Raw genomic sequence first — 16,889 nt, forward strand, 5'->3', positions numbered from 1 at the left:
TCCATCGTTGCCATGAGCTGCAGCGAAGGCTGCAGATGCAGCTTGGATCTGGCATTGCTGTGGCTGTGGCATAGGCCTCAGCTGCAGCTCCAATTCAACCCCTAGCCCAGGAATTTCCATATGCCTCGGGTGCGGCCATGAAAAAATAAAGAAAGAAATATACGATTACCTCATGATGCCGCAACTCCATCTCTGGATATATGCCAAAAGAAACAAAAGCAAGACTTGAACATATATATGTACACCCATGTTCACAGCAGCATTAGTCACAAAATATTCACAAAAGCCAAAAAGTGGAAGCAACCTAAGTGTCTTATTAGTGGATGAATAAATAAATAGTATGTGGGATATACATACATCAAAAATATTACTCAGCCTTCAGAAGGAAGGAAATTCTGACACGTGCTCCAACACTGAACCTTGAGGACACTATTGGAAGTGAAATAAGTCACTCACAATAGGACTAATACTGTATGATTCCACTTATAAGGTTCCTGGAGTATTCAAATTTGGAGAGACAGAAAGTAGAATGGTGGTTGCCAGGGTCTAGGAAGAAGGAGAAATAGGAAGTTATTGTTTAACAGGTACAGAGTTTTAGTTTTGCAAGATGAGAAGCCTCTGGAGATGGGTGGGAGCAATGGTTGTACAACAGTGTGAAGGTACTTAATGCCACTAAACTGTACACTTAAATTGATTAAGATATTCAATTTTATGTTATGCGTATTTTACTACATTTTTTTTAAAGAGAACTAGTTCCCCATACAGAGGTTGGCCAAGCTGAGAGAACAGCAGAGAACTAGACCTGGAGTCTCCAAAGCTGGCCCTGAAGGTGATCAACTCACATATTTCTGTGGTGTTTTAAGCAGCTTGGTTTAGTCTTTCTGATACTTATGCATTAAGCCATTCTTGCTGCCCTATTGTCATGAAAGAAGACACTACTATTAGCTTCTAGAAAACCAACCCGGTGGAGCTTCCATCCAGCACCTCCCTCTCCATCAGATAAAGCCCTGGATTTGCCCAAATGAGATTGTCCTGCAGGTGACACATTCCAATTCCTAACCCTCCACAATTCTTAACCCCTGGATGCCAATGAACTTTACCTACTGGATTCAGGCTACACCCTAGACTTTTGGAGGTCATTACACAGAACCTCCAAAATTGTATGCTCTGTTCCTATTATGACTTTATTAAATTAACATTTGTTAAACAGAGCTCAAGGTGCCAAGGGGTGAGCAGAGATTCAACAACAGACTGCAAAAGAAACTGAAACAGAAAAAAGTTTATCACTTGCAGGTCCTGGAGGAAGAATATGGCATGCCTTGAGGGGTTGTATGGGAACGTCAAGGCAAGGTACAGGCAGAAAGAGTGACAGGACCCGAGGTACATGCCTTTATTAGGGTGCATGGGTGAGTGCTTTGGAGCTCCCAGGCTAGGGGTAGAAGGGTCAACTCAATCCAAAGAGTGAGCTTTTGCAAAGTCCCCCTGGGGGTCTCATCTAAAAGACCCATAAGGCATACAGGCTCTGGGAGGTAGGGGGAAGGGTTGTTGGGAAATACCATAGCCATAACAGGAATTTACATTTGCTGGTGACTGGGCTGCTATCAGGGTTATGTGCTCACATAGGTGGGGGAAATGTTAGTTCAAGGTCCCTGCAGAACACATGGTTAAATAATATGGATACAAAGGCAGCAGTGATGCAGAATAGTTTAGCTAAACTCTCAATAGCTCCTTTATCACAATCTACTATCCTTATATTCTTCTCATTTTCTCATCCCCACATGCCTACTCTACAGCATTCAAACTCTGGACTCCACTTTCCAGCCTAAACGTTATGATGTCATAAATGATAACTTCCTTAAGTACCTCAGCTATGTTTAGCAGTCAGTTCTTTCTCCTTTCTCCTAAGTGGCTCCTCCTTAACTGCTCTCCTCAACACCCCAGGCATACCTCTTCCACATGACATGTCTTCTTTTTCCTGTGTTTTCAAGTTGTCTCTCTCCCTCTTTCTCTCACACTCACTCTGATTTTCAGCTTCTTTCCCATAATCTATAAACACACTCAAGTCTTCCCATGTTTCCCATGGCTAGATAAGTTCATTTCTTGATCTGCTATTCACATCTAACTGCCACCTTATCACTCTTCTTCCCTTCAGAATCAAGCAGCTCAAAGTATTTGTCTGTGTTCCTTGTCTCCATTTCCTAACATTTCCAGCTGACAATAGGCTTCCAGCCCCAGCCACTGCAATGGAAACAGTCTGATAAAAATGGCAATAAGCTCTTAGTGGCTAAATCCAGAGGATCTACTATCTAGTCAGCCTCCTCCCTGAATTCCCTGTCACATTTGTATGCTTTCCTTGGTATTTCCTGCTCCCTCAGCTTCCAGCAATACTGCTTATAAGCTGTCCTCCTACCTTTCTGACATTCTTCCCAAGGCCCCTTTGTGAGAACCTCCCTGAAAGGATGGAGATTGCAACAGTCTTTTCCCACTTTTCCCTCTACAGAGCCATCCCAGTGATTTCATCCAATGCCCCGTGTGCAAGAAAGGGCTGACTCAGCAGGTCTAGGATCTTCAAACTGTGAACCTTCCAAAGTGCCCGTGCCTGCCTCCTGGAATATATCTAAGCCCTTGGAATATCCTGCCTGATAGGAGTGTCTATTTTTCAGGATGATGCCAGGTGCTTTATGCTGACAACGTAAGATATTGTGGGGATCATAGGCCACACAGTATCAATGTGACCTCTGAAGGGACTGAAGACTAGTAGCCACAGTCATGTGAGCACCCCCTGGTGATCCAATCAACCCTCCCAAATCCCTGGACATCATGACTTTGGTAAGATTCCCTGGGTGGCAACACTACATAGGTGTTGTCACGCATCATTGCTCGGATAAGTACCTTCTGCACAAATGCACTGGAAAGGACAACCAAAAGCTTTTGCCTGAACTCTGCCCTCACAACTTTTGCCTTTGCTGATTCTGTCTCCCTCTTTCACTGTAATAAACAATAACCATGAATATAATGGCTTTTCTGAGGTCTGTGATGACTTCCAGTGAATCACTGAGCCTGAAGTTGGTCTTGAGGATGCCCAATACAATATACTAAGTCATCAGAAGTCACATACTGAAGAGTCATGAGTCCATATTTTTCTCCTGTATATCCCTCCTGAGTACCAGTTGTACAGAAAAATTACAACCAGCATGTCTCAATGGTGCTAAAAATTCAATTTGTCCAAGCTGTATCTCCTTATATTTCTGCTCCACACTCAGTTCTCCTCGTTTTGTTGTAAACCCAGCCAGCCATGTCTAAAATACGGTAGTTATCTTACATCCCTACTTCTCCCTCATCTCCCAAACCTAATCTGTGAGAGCTACTCGCCAACATCTCTAGATGCTTCTCTTCTCTTCACACCCACTGCTTCCCTTGAGTAAGGCCCCACCATCTCACCTGGACCATGCAATCAAAGGAAAACTAGGATTCCAGTTCAAGCTGGTGAAACAAATATTACAGTATGATAGGTATAAAAATAGTATGAGTCCATAATAGCGAAGAAAACGGCCATTAGTGAAAAGGACATTTCAAAACATTTTAGAGTTAAAAAGTGAAGTGAGGTAAACAGATAAAATGGAATAAAGAGAGACTCACCCCATTGCACAACATTCAGAGAAGCTTTGGATTTGGATCTTTTAAGAAGAGTTGATAGGGATATTTTTAAAAGAAAGTGAACTTGGGATCACTCCAGTGAGGCAGAAGATTGAGCCTCTTCTCATTCAGGGATCTGGGGAATCTATCCCCAGCTTCCCATGCTCATTCTCTGAAATGACACTTGCTTATTGCCCATCTCCTGTCACAAACTGAAAACATTCAGCTATGCTGTCTTCATCAGGAGAGAATCCCACCTGTAGACATTATAGGATGAAACCTGTATCAACGTGCACCAAGGAACTGAGTCCTTATTCCTAAATATGTACTGTTTGACTTGTTACCATGGGAATATGTTAATTTATATTATTTTGGCTTAAAATATTGCTGAAAAACTGGTTTCGGTACTTTCCAGTTTAAAATTCTTCATTGGCTCTCCATGGCTTTCAAGATAAAATTCCAACTCCTTTCTTGGCATCAAGATCCTCCTACTCCAGACCATTTTCTCATCAATCTCTACTGGTATTTTACATTCCATACATACTGATGATCTGGCAATTTTATGTTTCTTGGCCTTTATTCATGCCGTTCTCTCTGCTAAGAATACACTTCTCTCTACTCTTTATCATAGGCAAACATTAACATGTCTCAAGATTGAATCCAAATTAAGTGTTTAGCGCCAACCCCCTCTCCCCCAAAACCATGTAAAATCGTTCCCTTCTGCACGTTTTTGTCATTGTTCCTATGATACTTTACTGCACTTATAAATTTACCTGTCTGTACTTTGTGCTCCAAGAGAGCATAAACCCATATCACCCAGGCCTAGAATACAGGAGATGGGATAGGGATTGGGCTTGGCATTCACTGTAGGTCTGATATTGGCTCCATCAGTGCTCTTATGTAAGTAAGGAAAAAGGAAACAATGATACTAGCTACACTGTAGGATTTTTGTGAACATAATAACAATAGATTAAATTTATATATTAGCTCTCTTTCCTATACCTCTTTTCTCAACTCTAAGACATTAGCATGAGATAATGGGAGAGAGAAGGAAGGCATAAACTTTGCTGAAGAGACTATGTTAACAAAGAAGCTGAATTTGTAACAATTTTATAATTTTCAAGAAAAGGCATCTCCAAGATCAAGGTAGAAATCATGACCATATGGTACAGTGATTTCCCCTGGGTCAGTACACCTGGGCTCAGATTAGAGGATACATGTTCATGCCACTTCTCAGATAAGTCCTTAATTACAAGCTCTCAAAGAAGCTGGTCAACCTTACACCAGCCAGAATGGCCATCATCAAAATGTCTACAAACAATAAGTGCTGGAGACGGTGTGGAGAAAAAGGAACCCTATCACGCTCTTGGTGGGACTGTAAGCTGGTGTAACCACTGTGGAAAACAGTACATACATACCTCAGAAAACTAAAAATACAACTACCATTTGATCCAACAATCCCACTCCTAGGCATCCATTCAGAGAAAACAATGACTCAAAAAGACACATGTACTCCAGTATTCATTGCAGCACTACTTGCAATAGCCAAGACATGGAAACGACCTAAATGTCCATCAATAGAAGAGTGGATCAAGAAGATGTGCTACATATACACAATGGAATATTACTCAGCCATTAAAAGGAATGAAATACTGGCGTTTTTAGCAACATGGATGGACCGAGAAATTATCATGCTGAGTGAAGTCAGTCAGACAATGAGACACCAACATCAAATGCTATCACTGACATGTGGAATCTGAAAAAAGGACACAATGAACTTCTTTGCAGAACAGATACTAACAGACTTTGAAAACTTATGGTTTCCAAAGGAGACAGGTTGGGGGGTAGGGGGATGCGCTTGGGATGTGAGATGTAAATCCTATAAAACTGGACTGTGATGATCATTGTACAACTATAAATATAGTAAATTCATTGAGTAATAAAAAAACTTTTAAAAATAAATAAATAAATAAGAAGCTGATCAGATTCTTTTCATGCCAGTGAGAGTTTTTTATGCCAGTGTTGTTAGTTAGATTGTAGTAATAATGACAGTTATAACAGCAAAGCTATCACAGCCAGAGCAATAGTACAGCAGAAGAAGGAGGAGAATTGATATTGAGTATATACTAACTGCCAGGCCCTGTCTAAGCAACTTACATTATATAATACATATTATCTCTATGAGATAATTACTAGCAGCAATAGTATTAACAGTAGTAATAGTAGTGATCTCTAATATTAATTGGGTACTTAGCATTTGCCAGGCTCTAATCCCTTTATAATTATTAGCACATTTCACCCTATGAAAAAAATTACTATTATTATTACTATATTATCTATACACTGCTAGTGTACTTCCACTTCTGACAAAGAGGAAGTAACAAAATCTTGATTTACCCTCTTGTCTGAACCAAAAAAAAAAAATGGAAAGAATATATGAAAAGACACTGTACAACAGGCAATGGAACACAGTGATCCCTGAGAGACATGAAAGAAGCTGAGGTGATTCCTACAGCTGTACCACTTATTGGTGGCCTCTCCAGTCACAGAGGAGGGAGATGAATATCAGGGGATTTCAAAACTCCTTAAGTTGAGGAGACAAATCTGAGGAAGCTAGATTATGCAAAACAGCATACCAGATAGAAAAGAGCTTCACAGAGAGAAAACTACAGAAATCAGCAGAGGGTCTCCTTTAAATATTTAGCACAAATGCGAGGAAACCAACCCAAACCTGGGGAAAGGATTAGAGGAAATAGTACCTGGTGCTCACACAGTATCAGGAATATAGCTATTCCCACCAGACTCTAAACATTACAGTTCAAGAGCTATTGGGTAGTGTACTCAGCCTTGGCAGTGGGGAATACTTAGTCTGAAATTAAACTCTGTTCCAGAACCACCTAACAAATCTTAAAAACAAGACCCAAAGGGATCAGACTGTTTCCAAGCAGCTTAAATGCATCTCAGAACAAAGTTCAAGAATAAATACAAGGATTTTTTTTTTAAAATCCAGCACCCAAACAGGCAAAATTTATGATGACTGGCTTCCAATCAAAAATTATCAACATGCAAAAAGTAGAACTCGTAAAATTTTAAAAATCAACCCATCAACACTGACCCAGAACTGACAAAGATGTTAAAATAAGCAAACAAGGACAGTAAAACAGCTGTTATAAATGCATTTTGTATATTTTTAAATGAGTCACATGGAAGCTGTAAAATAGAGGGAAATGAATTTAGAGGGATGAAAAACACAATGTGTGAGATGATAAAAAAATACTGGGTGTGATTAACAGCAGATTAGGCTCTACAGATAAAAATATTAGTGAATTTGAAGATAAAGAAACCATCCAAAATAAAACACCAAGAGAAATAAAAAGACAGATAAAAATAAAATGAATAGAGAAAAAGTATTTGAAGAAATAATGGTAGAAAATTTCCAAATTTGATTAAAACTATAAATCCACATATCCAAGCAGTCCAACAAACTCAAAGCTCAAGAAACATAAGGAAAAGTACACCAAGGCAGAATATAATTAAATTGTTCAAAACCAATGGTAAAGAGAAAATCTTTAAAAAAATAAAATAAAAGATACATTACAAAAATAAGGATTACAGCACAGTTCTTGTCTGAGACAATGAAAGAAAGATGATGATAAAGTAACATCTTTAAAGTACTAAAAGAGGGAGTTCCCATTGTGGCACAGTGGTTAACAAATCTGACTAGGAACCATGAGGTTGCGGGTTTGATCCCTGGCCTTGCTCAGTGGGTTAAGGATCCAGCGTTGCCGTGAGCTGTGGTGTAGCTCACAGATGTGGCTCAGATCCCACATTCCTGTGGCTCTGGTGTAGGCCGGTGGCTACAGCTGTGATTTGACTCCAAACCTGGGAACCTCCATATACCATGGGAGTGGCCCTAGAAAAGGCAAAAAGACAAAAAAATAAAATAAAAAATAAAAAAATAAAGTACTAAAAGAGTCATGAAAAAAAAGAGATCATCACTAAGTAGAAAACAAACTAAAAGAAGACTCATCTAGGAAGCCAGAGATAAAATGTTGGTCTTACAGTTCCTAAAGAATGAACATCATATACAAATATAAATTCCAGTTGGATTAAAGATATAAATGTCAATCTCAATCTAGGTTTCTATACCCAGCAAAAGTATATTTCAGAACTAAAGGTAGGATAAGGGCTTTTCTCAGGAATAAAAGGCTGAAAGAGGAGTTCCCATCATGGCTTAGCAGTAATGAACCCAATAGTATCCATGAGGACAAGGGTTCGATCCCTGGCCCAGGTCAGTGAGTTAAGGATTCAGTATTGCTGTGAGCTGTGGTGTAGGTTGCAGGCCTAGCTTGGATCCCTCATTGCTGTGGCTGTGGTATATGCTGGAAACTATAGCTCTGATTCAAGCCCTAGCCTGGGAACCTCCATATGCCATGGATGTGGACCTAAAAAGACAAAAAAAAAAAAAATCTCAAAGAGTGTATCACCAGCAGACCTGCACTATAAGAAATGTTTAGGGGAGTTCCTGTCATGGCGCAGTGGCTAACGAATCCGACTAGGAACCATGAGGTTGCGGGTTCGATCCCTGCCCTTGCTCAGTGGGTTGAGGATCCGGTGTTGCCGTGAGCTGTGGTGTAGGTCACAGACGCAGCTCAGATCCCGCATTGCTGTGGCTCTGGCATAGGCTGGCAGCTACAGCTCCAGTTAGACCCCTAGCCTGGGAATCTCCATATGCCACGGAAGTGGCCCAAGAAATGGCAAAAAAAAAAAAAAGAAAAGAAAAGAAATGTTAAGGCAAGCCCTTGAGGCAGGAAGAAACCGAGACCACATAGACATCTGACTCTACCCAAAGAAATGAAGAGGATCAGAAATTATAATTACATGAGTAGGGACATAAGATTGTGTTCCTATTAACAAAAATAATAACAACATAATATGAGCTTCATAGCATATGTGGAAGTAAAATGTATGACAACAATAGCACAAAAGGCCAGTAGAGGGGATATGGAATCCATCATAAGATTCCAACATTCTATGTGAGATCTATAATAACATTTGATGATATTAAAGATGTATACTATAAATGCTAAAGCGATAATTAAAATAATAAAACAAAGAGCTATAGCACATAGGCCAAATTAAGAGGGAGAAGAGAGTCATTAAAAATAATAGCCAATCTTAAAGACAGCAGTAAACAATGGGGAAATTTTTAAAGATGTGACAAGTAAAAAACAAACTGCAAGATGACAGACTTGCATACCAATAATTACATTACATGTAAATGTTCCAATTACTCCAATCAAAAAGGCAAAAATTATCAAATTGGATTAAAAAAGCAAGACTAAACCATGTGCTTCCTATAAGAAATGCACTTAAATATGAAGATACAAATATGCCTTTATAAAAAAGGATGAAAAGATAGACCATGTTATTAACATTAATCAAAAGAAAGCTGGAGTGAATATATCATTTGCAAATGTTTTCTCCCTTTCAGCAGGTTGTCTTTTTGTTTCACTGATGGTTCCATTTGCTATGAAGAAGCTTTTTTGGTTTGCTGTAGTCACACTTGTTCATTTTTGCTTTTGTTTCCTTGCCTGAGGAGTCATATTTAGAGAGATACACAATTCAACAACAACAAACACAATCCAATTTTTATTTATTTATTTTTTTTATTTTCCCACTGTACAGCAAGGGGGTCAGGTTATCCTTACATGTATACATTACAATTACATTTTTCCCCCACCCTTTCTTCTGTTGCAACATGAGTATCTAGACATAGTTCACAATACTATTCAGCAGGATCTCCTTGTAAATCTATTCTAAGTTGTGTCTGATAAGCCCAATTTTTAAAATGAGCAGAGGAGCTGAATAGATGGCCAACAGGCATATGAAAAGATATTCAACACCACAAATTATTAGGTAAACACAAATCAAAACCACAATAAGATATCACCCCATGCCTGTTAGAATGGCTATTATCAAAAAGGCAAGCAATAACAAGTGTTGATGAGGATGTGGAGAAACAAGAACCCTTATACACCACTGGTAGGAATGAAACTGGCATAGCCACTATGGAAAACAGTCTGGAGATTCCTCAAAAAATTAAGAACAGAACCACTGTATGATCCAGCTATCCTATTTCTGGATATCTATCCAAAAAATATGAAAACACTAACTCAAAAAGATATATGCATTCCTAAGTTCATTGAAGTATGATTTACAACAGCCAAAATATAGAAGCAACGTAAGTGCTCACCAATAGGTGAATAGATTAAGAATATGTGATACACCAGCACAAATACATGCATGCAAAATACATGCATGTACAAATGGAAAATCACTCAGTCATAAAAATGAAAGCTTGCCATTTATGATTATATGGATGGTCCTAGAAGGTATTATGCTAAGTGAAGTATGTCAGAGAAAGACAAATACCATATGATTTCATTCGTATGTGAAATATAAAAAGCAAACAGATAAAAACAGAGAAAAGCTGGAATTGGCATATTAATGTTACACAAACTAGAATTCTATATATATCAACTACATCTAGTTAGAAGACAGAAAGTAAAGGTAGATAATTGAACACCTGTCTACATTCCCTCTTGAAATATCTATGCAACAGCACTAAAAGTGAGGTTTCTTTTGATATCATGAACCCAGGAAGACAAAGAAAATCAAAGACAAAAACAATGATAAATTAGCAGCTGGAGATTAATGCTAAATGGTAGCTAATTTACTAAACCTGACAAAACTGACTTTAAAGCCAGAAGTGGGATAGGAAATAGGCCACTTGATTTATATCATTAAATTTCCACAAAACTGAGGAATTAAAGCAGCAGAAAATATGGTGAAGTGAGGTGATGATGGGCTAAAAACAAGAGAATTGACTGAAAGTCTGTTTCAAAAGAAGTTAATCCCTCTCCCCCCACCAGACTTCATATCCTGCTAAAAGTGACTGCGTAGCTGCTCCTCCTCCACACAGCAGAGGTTACAATGTCTATGCTCTATAGAGGATAACACAAGAGGTCAAGGCCAGTAGACAGTACATGGGGCTAAAGGTGAGTATAACACACTGAAAACAGGGAAATTAAGTAAAAGTTTATATACTGAATGCTGAGACCCTCTCCTTTACCCAGCTTCTTCTCTCTTACCTTCTTATGGCAGCCAGGCTTTCTGGCCCCATGCAGGAAGTCATAGAGCCTTCTTGGCCAGTCTGACTAGCTCCAAAGGAAAGATCATCAAAATGCACCAGCCAAGTCACTCTCAATGAAGACGGTTCATTAATAAGCATATTTATGCCCCATTCTTATTTATGTGCACACAACCACAGTTGAGAATAATAGCCAATATTTACAAAGCACTTATTACATGCCAGGAGTTATGAGGCAGTTAGTATTACAATTCCCATTTTATAGAAAAGGAAAGAGAGACACACAGAATTCAAAGAACATGTTCCAGTCCACATCACTGAGAAGTGGGGGGTGCAGAGCCCACACTCCCCTTCTTTGTCATATATTACAGTTGATGTTTTAAATGGATTTTTTCCCTATCGTGCACTGTCCCTCTTCATCTATGACCATGCTGCCAGGCTTCCAAGAATTTCCAATGTCTCTCCCACACAACCTTCTTCGGGAAGCTCCTAGAGGATGGGCTTTATCAAATGAGGCAGTAAGCCAAATGAGAGGAAGAGGTGAGATCCACAATACAGGAGACTCAAAGCAGAGGAAGGTGAGGGAATCTCAAGATGGTGATGTCAGCAGGCTGAGAAGGCCATCTCTCCAGACCAGAGCAGCTCAGGCTTTAAGAACCACTCCGATGAGAAAACTACACATACAAAATTCCTAATTTGTAGAAGCATATTGAAAGAGATATATACATCTAAGGAAGGATGTGGGGTTGTATTAGTAATTAAAGAGAAAAACTAAGTAAACCAAAAAAAAAAAAATAGATATTTCTGAATCACTTTGCTATATGCCTGAATCTAACACAACATTATAAATCAAGTATTCTTCAATAAAAAATAAAAGGAGTTCCCTGGTGGCTTAGCAGGTTGAGGATCTGGTGTTGTCACTGTTGTGGCTTGGATCTAAATTCCACATGCTCCAAGAGTGACCAAAAAAAAAAAGAATACAGTAATCAACTATACTTCAATAAAATACTTTTTAAAGTAAACAACTTTTTTTTTTTTTTTTTTTTTTTTTTGCTTTTTAGGACCACACCCATGGCATATGGAAGTTCCCAGGCTGGGGGTCGAATTGGAGCTACACCTGCCAGCCTACACCACAGCCACAGCAACGCAGAATCCAAGACACATCTGTGACCTACAACACAGCTCACAGCAATGCCGGATCTTTAACCCGCTGAGCGAGGCCAAGGATCGAACCCACATCCTCATGAATCCTAGTTGGGTTTGTTAACTTTGGAGTCATGAAGAGAACTCCAATAAAAATTTTTAAAACACAATTATTAATTACAGGGAAAAAAAACAATTCAAGAAGGAAAATAAATTCATCTTAATTTACAAAATGACTCAGTTGCAAATAATGTTTATAATAGTTAAAATAATATAGATACTGGATACTGATCCAAAGATAATGTACTATAACTGCATTTGGAAGAGAGTTTATCCAAGAGGGGGAATAGAAAGAGGGCGAGAGGCCTCTACATCAAAAAGTCAATGGATAATATCTACAAGTGAAAATTCCAAAACTACAAATACAGTGTGCTTTGTAGAAATACAAAACAATCAGCTAAAAGAAGTGCAAGACCTTCGAACTATCTCATTCTTTAAAACAAATATATGTAAACAATTTTTTAAACAAATAAAACAGAGTAGGAGAAAAAATCCATTATAACACCAACAACATGGAGTTCCCCTGTGGTGCAGCAGATTAAGGATTCGGCATTGTCACTGCAGCAGCCTGGGACACTGCTGTGGAGCAGGTTCAACCCCTGGCTTGGGGACTTCCATAGGCCATGGATGCAGCCAAAAACAAACAAAAAAAATATTTTAAAAATCTACAATAAGATGTACAAATATGCACATCTTTGATACACAAAACTCTTAATGAGAAACATGAAAGAAAACTTGATTAAATGAAAAACTGTGTCTTTTTACAGGAAAACTAAGCATTTTAAGATCTAAATCCTCCCTTAAATTGATCTAGACATTCATATGATCTCAATTAAAATAAAAATACTAGGGGTGGGGAATGCTTTAGTCTGCTCAGGCTGCCATAACATAGTACCATAGAGTAGGTGGCTTAAACGTCAAAAATTCATTTCTCACAGTTCTGGGGTGAGAACTGTGAGAAATGCAAAATCAGGGCACCAGCAGGACTGGTTTCTTGTGAGACCTCTCTCCTCCGCTTTCTGATGGCCACCCTGCTATATCCTCACTTTGCCTTCCTTCTGGGCACATGCACTCCAAGTGTCTCTCCCTCTTCTTATAAGGATAGGAGCCTACCCTTATGACTTTATTTAACTTTTAGTATCTCCTTCAAGGCCCTTTCTCCAAATATAGTCACAATAAGAGTTAGGGCTTCAACAGATGAACTTTGTGGTGACACAATCCAATCCATAACAGAAAGAATCTGACAAAAAAAGATACTAAAATGAGAATAGCCAGCAAAATTAAATTTAAAAAAGAGTGATGGAGTAGAAAAAGGGGCATGTATAGAACTGACCCTATCTGATATCAGGTTGAACCACATAAAATTGCAATATTCAATTGCTTGAATATTGGTGATTTCATATACTTCAACTAATAAACTTATTCTAAAGCCACAGTACTTACAAGTTTGAAAATTCAGAAATAGATCCAAATATACACAGGAATTTAATATATGACAAAGTTCCACTTAAAATGATGGAAGAAAATATGGTATGTTCTGTAAGTTGCATTAAGACAAGTGGCTAGTAATGTTAAAGTGGATTTTTACTTCATTCCTTAAATTAATGTTTAGAAAGCTCTGGAAACAGAGACTGGTGATGGTTATACAACATTGTAAATGTACATAATGCTACTGAACTGTACACTTAAAATGGTTTTAAATGATCAATTTTATGCTACGTATCTTTCGCCACAATAAGAAATGGGTGTAGACAGAGAAGAGTTCACAAGAAACTGAATGTTAGGGGGATAAGCCATTCACAGAAGAAGAAGTGACTGGTCACACCTGTCAGTCCCACGGCAAAACGTTAAAGCTGGATTGATCCTCCCAAATGTCAAAGGTCTGGTAACATGAGTTCCCTTTGTGGTGCAGCAGAAACGAATCCGACTAGCATCCATGAGGATGCAGGTTTGATCCCTGGCCTCACTCAATGGGTTAAGGATCCAGCCTTGCCATGAGGTGTGGTGTAGGCTGCAGACACGGCTCAGATCCTGCGTTGCTGTGGCTGTGGCATAGGCCAGCAGCTATAGCTCAGCTTCAACCCCTAGCCTGGGAACTTCCATATGCTGTAGGTGTGGCCCTAAAAATGAAAACAAAACAAAATGAAACAAAAAAACAATAAAATGAATGGCAAGAGATTTAACAGAAAAAAAAAAAGGTCTGATATCATCTAACTATTCAAAGTGTGGTCTGTGGATCACAATGCAGATTCCAATTCAGTAGGTCTACACGTGACCAGAGATTAACTTTTTTTAATAATGATTTTTATTTTTTCCAGTATAGCTGATTTACAATGTTCTGTCAATTTTCTACTGTACAGCAAGCTGACTCAGTCACACATACATGTATACATTCTTTTTTCTCACATTTTCATGCTCCATCACAAGAGACATAGTTCCCAGTATATACAGCAGGATCCCATTGCTCATCCATTCCAAAGGCAATAGTTTGCATCTATTAACCCCAAATTCCCAGGCCCTCCCACTCCCTCCCCCTGCCTCTTGGCAACCACAAGTCTGTTTTCCATGTCCATGATGGAACTAGAGACTCTCGTACTAAGTGAAATAAGTCAGAAAGAGCAAGACAAATACCATATGATTTCACTTATATCTGGAATCTAATAAATGTCACAAATGAACCTTTCCACAGAGATGCATTTTTAACAAGCTACCAGGTGATGCTTGGTCTCACAAAGTTAAAAGTTGTGGTTCTCAACTTGGGCTGCATGTTGCAATCCAGAGAGACCAGGAATTAGAATCTTTAGGGGCAGAGCTAGATATGGTATTTTTGGAGTTTCCCAACCCGGTTCTAATGTGCACCCACAATCCAGAACTGCTAACATGAGACACATATAATTTTAGAAAGGAGGAAGATCAGTGTAAGGAAACTTTCTTCCCCATTCCCAAGGTTTCCTTTTTCTATGAGAGGACTAGGTCTTGCTCCATCTTTACTCTCACCATATGGGAGACGGAAATCTGGGAAGAGGTTTCCCAAACTGTTCAGCTCAGCTCTGCCCTTTTCTATCTTGGGAGTAAGGCTCCCCACAGAAAGCACACATTTCATCCATGTTCCTCTATGACATGAGCCAATGGTTTTCAAAGTGTGATCTCCAAACCAGCAGCATCTGCATCACTTGGGAACTTGTTAGAAATGCAAATGTGAGGGCCGCACCTCACACCTGCTCAATCAGAAATTCTCATGCTGAGGCCCAACAGTCCATGTTTTTGCAAGCCCTCCTGGGTGATTTGATGCTCACTCAAGTTTAGGGGAGCCCCTTCAAGTGCAATTCTGCCTGAGACTTGTGGGAAAATATACTAAATTCTAAACTGCAGAATTAGATGCTCCCTTGTCTAACAGACCTAAAGCTACATCCTCCAACTAGATCTTAGTCAGTAATAAAGGTGATGTTATATCCTTCAGGATAATAGTGATAATAATATTTAGGAAAAGCAAATAGTTTAAAGGAAAAAAATGAAAGTAAGCATAAACACAATTTTGATGGTTTTAGAATGCGAAAGCAAAACAAGAAGCTAAAAAGACTAAATCTGTCTACATACAAATTGAAATCATTCACCAGTTGATCCACCAATATTTCCCAAAGGTAAACAAGATCAAAAGTGAAAGTCAAGATGAGGAAAAAATAATTGCTATACATATGTCAAACACAGGGCTAAGCTACACTGTAAGTTCTTAGAAATCAATAAGCAAAGAAAACTAACCCCATGGAAAAATGGGCAAATGACTCAAAGAAAGTTTAGAGCTTTGCTGTCCAATGTGGTGGCACTTACCACATGTAAGTGATCCAAACTGAGGTCTGCCCTACATGTAAAACACACATTGGGAGTTCCCGTCGTGGTGCAATGGTTAACGAATCCGACTAGGAACCATGAGGTTGCGGGTTCAGTTCCTGCCCTTCCTCAGTGGGTTAACGATCCGGCGTTGCTGTGAGCCATGGTGTAGGTTGCAGACGTGGCTCGGATCCCGTGTTGCTGTGGCTCTGGTGTAGGCCAGCAGCTACCGCTCCGATTCGACCCCTAGCCTGGGAACCTCCATATGCCGCGGGAGCGGCCCAAGAAATAGCAAAAAGACAAAACACACACACACACACACACACACACGCTGGATTTCAAAGACTTAGTGCCAAAACTGCAAAATAACTCTTCAATAATTTTTTTATTTGATTATATGTGAAAATTACAATATTTTGGTATACTGGGTTAAATAACAGGTATTATTAAAACGGATCTCACCCATTTCCTTTTACTACTTAGTGGCTTCTAAAATGTTTTAAATTATATGCATGGTTTGCCTTGTATTTCTTCTGACAGCACTAGAGAATAAGAAATAGTAACGGTCATAGATTTATTTACAGGAAAAAATATGATTCAGTACTTGTTAGAGTGCAAACGTGTGACATTCTGAAGAATAATTTGTTAATATCTATTAATTTTTTAAAAATACATAGCATTTGGGAGTTCCTGTTGTGGCGCAACAGAAGCAAACCTGACTAGTGCCCATGAGGATGTAGGTTCGATCCCTAGCCTTGCCCAGTGGGTTGAGGACCCAGCACTGCTCTGAGCTGTGGTGTAGGTTGCAGATGGGGCTTAGATCCCGCACTGCTGTGGCTGTGGTGTAGGCCAGCAGCTGCAGTTCTGATTCAACCTCTAGCCTGGGAACTTCCATATGCTGTGGGTATAGCCCTAAAAAGTTAAAAAAAAAAAAAAATACGTACCATTAAACCTAGAACATTTTCTTCTAGGATTTTTCTTACAGAACCACTAGCATTAGTGCATGGAGATATGTGTAAAAGACTGTTCACTGCAACACTGTTTGAACTAGGAAAAGAAGAAAGAAAAA

General features: G+C 39.1%; 1 protein-coding gene across 28 annotated transcripts in view; it reads right to left on the reverse strand.

The window, feature by feature from the left end:
• Nucleotides 1-16,889, reverse strand: part of LOC102167823 (uncharacterized) — a 770,457-nt gene that overhangs the window by 612,650 nt on the left and 140,918 nt on the right. For 6 of the 28 annotated variants that reach the window (XR_014827532.1, XR_014827526.1, XR_014827543.1 and 3 more), the window contains one exon: nucleotides 10,791-10,901. The exons of the other annotated variants lie outside the window; for them this stretch is intronic. The gene's annotated coding sequence lies outside the window, so the exon portion shown is untranslated. The remainder of the gene's footprint in view (nucleotides 1-10,790; nucleotides 10,902-16,889) is intronic. 28 annotated transcript variants of the gene reach the window in all.

Source organism: Sus scrofa, chromosome 14 (genome assembly GCF_054392235.1).
Source record: "Sus scrofa isolate SSC_HxYL_T2T_F1_AM1 chromosome 14, Sscrofa_HxYL_maternal_Yorkshire_Landrace_v2.0, whole genome shotgun sequence".
NCBI classification, from domain to species: Eukaryota; Metazoa; Chordata; class Mammalia; order Artiodactyla; family Suidae; genus Sus; species Sus scrofa.